General features: G+C 48.4%; 1 non-coding gene across 1 annotated transcript; it reads left to right on the top strand.

The window, feature by feature from the left end:
* Window positions 1-6,583: 6,583 nt before the first annotated feature.
* Window positions 6,584-6,655, top strand: TRNAC-GCA (transfer RNA cysteine (anticodon GCA)). Its single transcript has one exon. It is a non-coding gene; the product is annotated as a tRNA-Cys (tRNA).
* Window positions 6,656-10,677: the final 4,022 nt, after the last annotated feature.

Below are 10,677 nucleotides of genomic sequence, written 5' to 3'. Positions count from 1 at the left end.
CCCCGAGGCCCCGCCCCGTGCTGGAGCTGCCCGGGGAGTCTGGGCCACTCTGGGGAGCCCCCGACCCTCCCCCTGCCCTGGGCGCTGCGCCCTGGCAGTGGCGTAGCCAGCTTCTAAGAGCAGGGGGAGCAAACATAAAAAAGGCGCCCCCCCATGGCTCCTCCGGCCCTGCCGTGCCACCCCCGTGCCCCCCCACTCGCACCTCCGACCGCGCCCGCCGCCTCCCCATGGCTGCCAGCCGCGCTGCGGGCCGCCAGACTGCGCCCCCAGTCGCTCCTCCAGCCACTTTTGGAAAGGCGGGGGAAGCGGCTGCTTCCCCTGCACCCCGCTAGCTACGCTACTGCGCCCTGGGGGGGGGGACACGGGCCGGGGGCTGCTATTACCCCAGATGCTCAGGGAGGCAACCCCAGGGCAGCTTCGTTTGCGTAAGAGCCTTTGGTGAGGGACCTTGTCAAAGGGTTTCTGGAAATCCACTGGATCCCCCTTGTTCCCATGCCTGTCGACCCCCTCAAACAATTCTGGTAGATTGGTGAGGCCTGGATTTCCCTTTACTAAAACCACGTTGACTCTTCCTCAACAAATTACGTTCATCTCTGTGTCTGACAATATTGTTCTTTATTATACTTGCAACCAGTTTGCCCGGCCCTGAAGTCAGGCTTACAGGCCTGTAATTGCCGGGATCACCTCTGGAGCCCTTGTTAAAAATTGGCGTCGCATTAGCTCTCCTCCAGTCATCTGGTACAGAAGCTGATTTAAATGATAGGTTGCAGACTACAGTTAGTAGTTCTGCAATTTCGCATTTGAGTGTCCTCAGAACTCTTGGGTGATACCATCTGGTCCTGGTGACTTATTGCTGTTTAATTGATCAATTTGTTCCAAAACCTCCTCTAATGACAGCTCAATCTGGGACAGTTCCTCAGATCCGTCACCTAAAAAGAATGGCTCAGGTTTGGGAATCTCCCTCACATCCTCAGCCGTGAACACCGATGCAAAGAATTCATTTAGTTTCTCTACAATGGCCCTATCGTCCTTGAGTGCTCCTTTAGCACCTCGATTGTCCAATGGTCCCACTGGTTGTCCCTTACATAGGAGTAACTGCTACCAGTAGCAAATTCCTACAGGGAGCAGTTTTTCGTAAAACAATATGATTATAACACAGGGTGACTGAAATGAGACCAATTTCAAACAACAGGGACAAAATGCAACACTGTATTGGCTGGGAATCAACCCCAGATCAACTGCTTGGAAGGCAGTTATGCTCACCACTATACCACCAATGCGCTTAAAAACAGTGTGTCATGTAGGTGTGAACTGTGCAAGCAAAGCAGTGACACAGCCACAGAGCTAATGACTCTGAGCAGGGTGGGTTTGAGTGGTGGTAGCACATTAATTCTGGGCAGAGGCAGGGTCCCAGACTGACTGAACAATAGGGAGAGGGGCTCTCTATCCCGGCAGGAGTTGGCCCCAGCTCCACTCCTCCCCTAAGAGATGGCAAATGAAGATAAATTCATCTGACTTAAAAAGGAAGGAGGCTGCTCCTTTTAAAAGAAAATGTTTGTGTTCCTTCCTGCTCGGTACAGAGGGGTTTCATGTTGTGGCTGCCACTGAACTGAAGGGGGGAGATGTTTTTTTGACAAGGACGGACATCCTTGTGGTATAGAGCATATATAGAGTGGTATATGCTCTATACCACTCATTCTATACCAGGCAGCCCCTGTTCCTGCATCTTTCCTGGGGAAATCAAGTTTCTGAACCAACTACCAAAACTTTTTACAGAAAGGTGGGAAAAGGAGATGGCCACACGATGGCGCCAGGATATAAGGAATGAAACACAACACGCGTCTTCTATGCGCAGTCACTCTTGAAAAGTGATTGATTTCCACTCATATGTATTTGAAGTGATGTTCAGTTTCACCCTGGGCAAACTACAAGGCTGAAGCAATTTCATGGATTCTGACACTAGGATTGAAGGACTATTTAGTGTTATAAGAAATTGTAAAACAGAAAACAAAACAAAAAACAGTTCATCTAAACTTGAGCTGCCTGTTATGAAAGGTCGGTTTCCCCAATTCAGTTCCAAATGCTCTTCTAGAATTGCCCCTGGGTTCCCTGCATGCCACAGCAGGAGTGAAAGCTGTAACCCCAGCTCAGCCCATAGTTCCACGCTGATTTTTCACAGTGGGTGGAATTGATTTTTTTGTGGCCAGTTCTCTGAGCACCAGAACTACCATCCTCTTCCCAGCCCAACCCGGGCTGCTTCCCTGCCCCAGCCTCTGCCCCGCTGGGGGCACTACATGCTTTAGGTACATAAGGAACCAGCTGAAGCAATCTTGGACCAATTAGTGGTTATCTTCGAGAACTCATGGTAGAGCACACGTAAGGTCCCAAAGGATTGGAGAATGGGAAACATTGCTCCCTTTTTTAAAGAGTGACCTTGGGAATTAAAGACCAGTGAAGCCAATCATCGATCCTGGGAAAGAGAATGGAAGAAATGGTTAAACTATCAATTGAGTCTTGTAGGGTTATAAATTAAAGCTAGGAAGGATTTGTCAAGAAGAAATCATGCCAAACCAACCTAAGTTCCTCCCTTGACAAGGTTAACAGCCTAGTGGGCAGAGGGGAAGCAGTAGACATGCGGTATCTTGATTTTAGTAAAGGGTTTTCACAGTCCCACGTGATGGTCTCATAAGCAAAGTTGGAAAATGTGGTCTGATGAAATGACAATAGGGAGGCTGCACAACGGCTTTAAAGGTTGCAGTCAGAGAGCAACTAGCGATGGTTCACTGTCAAACTGGAAGGACACATCCAGTAGGGTCCGGTGGGTCCTGTAGTGCTGCGGGGGTGGGGGGAGGTGAGCTTGGCTGCCGGTGGAGTCGGCACCTATGCCCATGTCTCCTCCCGACAGTGTCCATGTGAAACATTCCAGCCCTGGTTGGTAACAAGGGGTGGAGGGGAGCGCCAGCCACAGGTCAGAACATTTGAATGAGCTGGGAAATCAGACACTTTTGTGTGAACTGAATAGGAAATGGAACTGGACCCCCAAGCTACTAAATAATCATACAATTACCCGGTCTTCTTCGCCTCGTGAAATGCTGTTGCAAATCAGCTGCAGCCTAGCCCTGGGCATTGGATTCAAGATGCCAGACCATTATTGTTCGCTGCGGGTTAGGGCATTGGCATTCTGATGTCAGTATGCTGATTTTGAACTTTCACCAATTTTATTATTGATCCCTTGAAAAGGAAACTTTCCTGAGGTGTTTCCTGCCCTGGGGACTCCGCAGAAGAAGCAGAAATGGCAGTCTTGGGAAGACGCTTTTCCCCCTTTTGCTGAAGGTTCTCCCCCCCACACACACACACACTCTCCCCAGATCTACACTGCAGTGTTATGTCAATACAAGGCAACCTTTGTGCATGTGTCTACACTAACATTGGCTCCCTGTGATGGGGTGGGGGAGGACCCCATCCAGTGTGGGGTGAGTGCACCCCATCCTTCGAGCAGCCCTCTGACTCTAGGCAGTGAGAGCTAAGAGTTGGAGTCAATAGGGGTGCCCTGATCTGCAGGGCTGTAAGGCCTAGTGGTCAGAGTCTATATAATTGCCCTGATCCACAGAGCACTAGGGCCCTGTGGGCCAAGTCAACGGGGTAATCTCCGCAGGGCAGCGAGGTTTGGCAGCCAGAGTCAATAAGGCTACTCTGGTTTGCTGGGCAGCAAGGCCTAGTGACCTGAAAAGGGGGGCTACCATCCCGGGGTGGAGGGTGGCCAGTGAGTGGAGTTAATTCAGTTTTAAGCCTGAGTTCTTCACCCACATTCCTTAGGGCATTGCGCCACCATGTGGATGTTTCATGTCCTGCCTCAATTTCACACACAGAAATAATTTCCTTTGCACTGATCCATGAACAGCAAAACCTCCCTGGGTCTCTTGTCTGAGCCAGGGTATTGAATTGCATTGAAACATTCACTCCTGCAAGGGCAATGGTCAAACAGAGGGAACGTGGCCACCTGCATCCCCGACAGTGAGATATTGGCTCGGCTCTTTCCTCATGCTGCAGCTGTTATTCCATGGAATGTCAGGGATGGCATAAAACTAGTTCATTATTGCTACAAGAGAGATAAAACGGGGGGCCTTAATTGTCATGGTTTGATTACATAAAGTTTAGGGTTTAATTAAGATAGAAAAAATAATTACTGATTCCTCTAAATAATACTATAAACTTGAAATTAGAAGAGAGATAAACCTTGTCAGGAACGGCTAATTTCCCAAATGATCCTCACAACATTATTAATTCCCACAGGAGGTCTGGGCATGGCCAGTTTCCTGCTCTGCATCCACCTTCCCACTAGAGATGTTGGTTTGGGTTATTCCCAGTTTTGGAAAATTGTAAACTGCAGAATTTGAATAGTGGAGCTGCTCTCCTTCCTGCACCCGCTCAACACTGCTGTACAGCAGCTTCTCCACCTGCAGAGTCACCACAGTCTGAGGAGCCCAATTAGAGTCAACTAAATTACCTGCAAGTCAGACTGAACCCGCCCCCCCACTCGATCGGCTCTGCGGGATCGTTTCACGCTGCCCGGAGCAGAGCGTGTGGACGGGCAGTTTGTGGGTGAACGGTTCCTATTTTCTCTCTTCATTCACACAGAGCTGAGATTCTGCGCTCCTGGGCCTGACGTGGAAATGTCTTGTTATGGAAACTTCAGAGTGAAAACCCCTTCCCAAAATCATTCCCTCTCAGTGAGCTGTGAGGACAGGAACCTTTAGGGTGAAAAAACTCTGGGAATGAGGAGGAGAATGTCACACTTCATTCAAGACTTGACTATGTTAAAATTAATAGGGAATATTTGGGGGGGGGGACGACAAATTCAAGACAAACTCAGCCACTGCTTGTCAGAAACAGAATTCAAACCCACTTCTCCACAGGAAGTCTCTAATTTAGATACACTACCACATGCTGCTCAACCATCTTAAAAGCCAGGAGAAAGGAGGGCAGCGTCGCACCTAACCAATCTGGAATCTGATTCCTCCATGGTGCAAAGGCTATCCTTCTTCTATCCTCGCTAAACAGCCCCCTTCCTTGGATTGCCCTTGCTGGGGATCAGGATAGGGGAAAACCAGTGTCTGAGGATTAATTTAAGACCGTATTTTGATTTTAGAGGCAGACGAGATCTCTATGGACATCTGGTCTGACCAGCTGCATAACAGAGTCCAGAGAATTTGACCCAGCGAGTCCAACATCCACCCCAACATCTGAAGGTTGAACTGGGACAGATCATTCAGAAAATCATTGTGTTTGAATGTAAAGACTTTACATGTTAGGGGGGGAAACTGGCCCTTATTTCAAGTTTACATCCTGCATAGAACCCATAGGGTTACCAGGGATTGCAAGGGTCATCTAGTCTAACCCCCAGCCAAGCTGCAGGATTTGTTGTGGTTAAACCATCCAAGAGAGATGGCTCTCCAGCCTCCTTTTGAAACATGCCAGTGAAGGAGCTTCCACAAACTAGAGAGTCAGTTCCATTGTCCTACTGTTCTTACACTAAGGCTACGTCTTCACTACCCGCCTGAATCGGCAGGTAGAAATCGATCTCTCGGGGATTGAATTATTGCGTCTCGTTGGGATTCGACAATCGATCCCCGAATCAACGCTTGTACTCCAGCAGCGCAGGTAGGAGTAAGCGCCGTCGACAGGGGAGCCGCGGAGGTCGATTTGCCGCCGTCTTCACAGCGGGGTAAGTTGGCTCGGATACGTCGAATTATTTGCGTAGCTGAATTTGCGTATCTTAAATCGACCCCCCCCCCCGTAGTGAAGACGTAGCCTTAGGAAGTCTCTCCTGACATTTAATCTAAATCTGCTATGCTGTCGTTTGAACCCACTGCTGCTTGTCCTGCCCTCTGTGACAAGAGAGAACAACTTTTTTCCATCTTTGTTATAGCCACCTTTCAAGTATTTGAAGACTGCTATCATATCCTCCCTGAATCTCCTCTTTTGCAAACTAAACATACCCAGTTCCTTCAGCCTTTGCTCAGAAAACTCAGCTCGGCATTGGTTGTGAATTAAGCCCAGGCCTGCTGGATGGGAGACAAGAATTCTCCCACTGAACCACAATTGTGCAAAATATAAAAAAGGGACCTGTGCATTATGGGCCCTGCTCCCTGCCAGGGCCCCACTCTGCTGCCGGGCACAGGGGTGTGGCTGACACTCCCGGGAGCTCTGTGTTTCTAAATCAGAGTCGGGAGCTCCGTGTTTCTGGTCAGAACAGAATTATCTGGCAGTTCCTTAATGAACGCTCTGGGGATTAATGGGTTCTATTTCTATGTGTCCTTTGAGGGTGTGGAGCAATGCCGGGGAGGTTAAATGGCCCAGAGCTGGGGAGCAGGGTGTGGTCCCAGGTAAGTAGTAGTTGTGGTCTGGTGAGACCGAGCAGGGGAGGGGCTTGTGCAAGGTGTGGTGTTTCCATGCATGTCTAATATTTAATACAACCCCATTATTAAACCACCCATGACTGGGAATATAAGAGGAGCTCTTTGAACTAGGATGTGTCCTTCCCAATCCTCAAAATGACTGGCTCCAATACTCTACTATCAGAGGGAGTATAGCTCAGTGGTAGAGCATTTGACTGCAGATCAAGAGGTCCCTGGTTCAAATCCAGGTGCTCCCTTAGGAGCTGTTTTTTATTTTTATTAGAAATATATTTTCATATCCATCTCCAGTATGCTCAGCAGTTTCACTGAATGGTGGGGTGGGGCTTTTATAATGTCCACAAACCTAGCAAACCTGTCCATCAGCTGAAATCAGAGCCAATCCTCTAAGTGTGACGCACTGTACCCCAAATAACACCCTGAACCCCCATATTCACCACTGTTCTATGGTTAGGATAGGTTTTGTACAAAGTATGCCTTGTGAGGTATCATTTGAAAACTCATAATCTACTGAAGATCATTTTCCTGTTAAAATGTGTGCACCAACATTGTCGGTGGTGCTATGAGATTTTACAATATGTTTGTTACTGAAGTATATTTTAATTCTGACGCCTCAGTGTCAACGAAGGCCTGACTCCAGGGGTTGGAAAACTATTAGCTACTGAAGTAACCAGTCACCATCAGCGGGACTGTAAGCAACGGATTTTCATGTCATCCCTGAAGATGTCTCAAATATCATGTGCCCAGAAGGTGGGAACAGGGGCGGCAGGTTTGTAGAAATTTTGTTGGTGCCAAGAACCCCCCCACAACTCCGCCCCCCACCTGCCTAAGGCTCAGGGAGGGAGTTAGGGTGTGGGGAGGAGGTCTGGTTTGCAGGCCCTGGGCTTGGGGTGCAGGATGTTTGAGAGGTTGGGCTCTGGGAGGGAGTCTGGGGTGCAGACTCTGGGAGGGAGTTTGGGGGCGGGAGGAGGTGTAGGTTCTGGGAGGGGGTGGGGAGGTGCAGCGCTTACCTGCGGCTCCTAGACAGGGTGGGCCAGGGGTCTCCACGCGCTGCTACACCCTGGCACTGCCCCCGCAGCTTCCCATTGGCCACAGGGGCGCTTGGGTCAGGACACAGACCCACCCCGCCCAGGGACCGCAGAGAGGGGCTGGCAGCCACATGGAGCGAGCAGACGGGAAGCTGCTCAGCTCCGCTGCACTGCTGGTGGTGAGTGGGGGCCCCAGGCTGTTTTAAATAGCCCGGGGGACGCACGGAGCGGGGGTGCCCGGTGGGGCTGAAGGAGAGACCCGGCCTCAGACAATGCTGGAGCCAGGCCCGTGGTGCCTGGGCAGTACCAGGAATAGAACTCGCCGCCCATGGGTGTGAACAAGACATTTACAATTCACCTGAAAGACACTTCGAATCGCCCATACCCACCCAGGGGACTGTTTTGTCTACACAGCAGTGGGGGGCGGGGAAGAGAGGGGGAGGGTATAAAATAAGAGACAGTTACTTCTACATTACCTCCTCCCCCATCTCGACTCATGGCAACAAGATCACTTGAAAGACAATAGGAGCATCATTGAACTGGTTGGGCGGGGGAGGGTGGTCCTAGCCGGATGGCTTTTCAGTTAGCATGAACTGCTGAAAGTTTTTGGGTGCGAGACCGTTTTTGCTTTCAAATCTTATTTATCTCAAAGTTTAGGACTCAGACTGCGATTTTATCTTTTTATTTTTTTTTTGTAACCAGGTCTAACTTTTAGGCCTTTATCACTTAGATTTGAAGTGAGTATATCTTTCCCCGGTTAATAAACTTGTTTGTATTGTTCTAGCTAAACCAGTGTGCTTTGGTTGAAGTGTTCGGGGAATCGCGACTCAGATTAACAGAGGCTGGGGCACTATCATTTCCTTGGATAAAATGACGGACTATTAATGAGCTTGCTTTGGTCAGTAGGATGCTGGCCAGAGCAAGACACACATTTCCGGGGTGCAACGCTGGGATTAAGAATTTGGGGGCGTCGCCCTTTCTATAAATCATGAGTGGCTGGGAAAGCATTCACGTAACTCAGCTGGGAGTGACTTTGCATGGTTGTGGCTGTGTGAGCACAGCCTGGAGGGGTTTGTTGTTCACCAGCAAAGCAGTGGGCTGGAGCCCAAAATCACACAGTCCTTAGGAGAAGATCAAGGGGTGGGGGGAACCTAGCTGTTTCTACACAAGTGTTTAACAAGATGAGAAAGTGACATTAGAGAAGTAAGACTGTGCAATTAACTATCCGGTACTACACTAACCCTGCAATGAGTTAGATGCAGACACACCCAGCTCTGTGGTTGGTAAAGTTACAGAGACTCTGCTGCTGATTATGAAATAGAAGCACATTATCTTTAAACAGCTGCCCTTTCAGTGCCTCTGAAAGTTACAAAAAACAATGATCTGGTTAAAGGAAGGTTGATATTTATTAGAGCCCCAATTGATATTGTGCACACAAAGAAAGGTTTGAATGTGTAACAGTTTGGTAAAATTTGGCTATTTTATTTTTCTAACAGGCTCCTGCCCACCTCCAGCAGAGTTTTCAGTCACAGGCTATGGCAACGTACTTTCCCAGTGTAACACAAACTAGCCCATTCCTCCCCGTATGCAATCTCTGACCAGAATGTTAGAAGGAGACAGAGTACTGGGAAATGATCACAATAGGAAGGAATTAAAAACTGGGATTAATCAAAGCTGGGATGCAGACAGAGCCTGTTGTGTAGCTGGTGAAGTGACAGCGACACACTCCGGCTGGTGCTGGTTCTGATTTAACAGCAGAAGCTGATCAGAGAGAACGAGTTCATGTCGGGAGCTATGGGCAGCTGCCCTGTCAGTGCATCACTCACCTGGGAGGTGTTTCACAAAACACAGCCCTTCCCCTCTGGAAAAGACACACTCCCTGCTGTCACCACCTCCCTTTGCTCTCCGTGGGGCTGTTTGCCTGAGGGACCTGGCTCTCTCTGGGAGGTCCATGGGGATTCTTAAAAGAGCCGTTGGGGGAGAGGAGTTATCCCCATGGAAATCTCTTCACTTCTTTCTCAGGGCCACCTGCTTAGCCCTGGCTTTGGGGTTGGCTTTAGCCTGGATCTCTCCTGACTTGGTTTTAGGTGGGATGTTGACCACCTTCTGGGCTTGGCAGCTTAGACCTTTTGGGGGCTTTTCTCTGCCATTTTGGTCCCTGCTGCAGCCACCATTTTCTTAGGCCTATTCCTGGCCCTGGGCATGGTGGCCTTTCTGGGGATCCTGGCAGCTCTGACCAGCTTCTTGGTGGCTATTTTCCTGCTCAGAGCCACTGGATTCTTCCATGCCTTGTCCTGGGGTCCCAGATGCTGCTGGCTGAGTGTGAAGGAGCCAAGATTCTTATTAAAAGAAATATGACTCAATATCTCTTTTATACACTTTATTAAAATGAACTAATCCAATCAAGAATACACATTGAAGGCTAATCTACTACAAACCCAACTCAACTAAATAAGGGTTAAACCATACAACTAGAAAGTTGAGCTCAAATCAGTCAATCAATGAATTAATTGCATTGGAATCAACCCATCCATTTGTCAAATAATCAGATTAATACAACAGAAAACCAACCCTTATAAATCTTAAAACAGAAATTCAAAGAGGTGGTGTGACACATGACTGGAAAGGGTTAAGCATCCTGCACGATAAATGACCCAAATTCAACCTTTAGGGGCATATTGGTAGGTAGTGTTTTTGTGTGTGTTTACATATATATTCTTAGAGGTTAGAGTTCCTGTCTATGCTGTATTCTGCTAATTCAGAGATCGAAAGGAGATCTTAACATTTAAATGAACTGTAAATATCGTGATATCACCGTACTGATCTCTTTGACGTATATAGCAAATCACCTGTGAATGGTGGAAAACAGGCAATTGCCTTCTGTTAATTCGTGTAGCTAAGTACCAGTGATGCTTCAAAAACAGGTCTACTTCAAAGTCTTGATGATTGCCTATTGTTCGCCTAAGGACTCCAAGCTGTCAGGAGAATGCCTGGAACAGTATAAAAGTCTCTTGGGTCCTGTTCCTTTTTATCTCGGATTTGCTTAATGCTTTATGCAGGAGAAGCTTAAGTCATAAGACTGAGATCTCCAGTCCCACCTGCATATGAACATTGGATTGAATCTACGGACTAATTCTAAGAGTCCTTTGCAACTCCAAAGCTCCCCATCTCTACTATGAAACTGATCTCAGAACTGTACTCGTGTCTGTATCTACACTGATCTTTTAACCGAT

Source organism: Emys orbicularis, chromosome 15 (assembly GCF_028017835.1).
Source record: "Emys orbicularis isolate rEmyOrb1 chromosome 15, rEmyOrb1.hap1, whole genome shotgun sequence".
Lineage (NCBI taxonomy): Eukaryota > Metazoa > Chordata > Testudines > Emydidae > Emys > Emys orbicularis.
The sequence above is the reverse complement of the archived record's forward strand: the minus strand, read 5'-3'. Positions and strand labels throughout refer to the sequence as shown.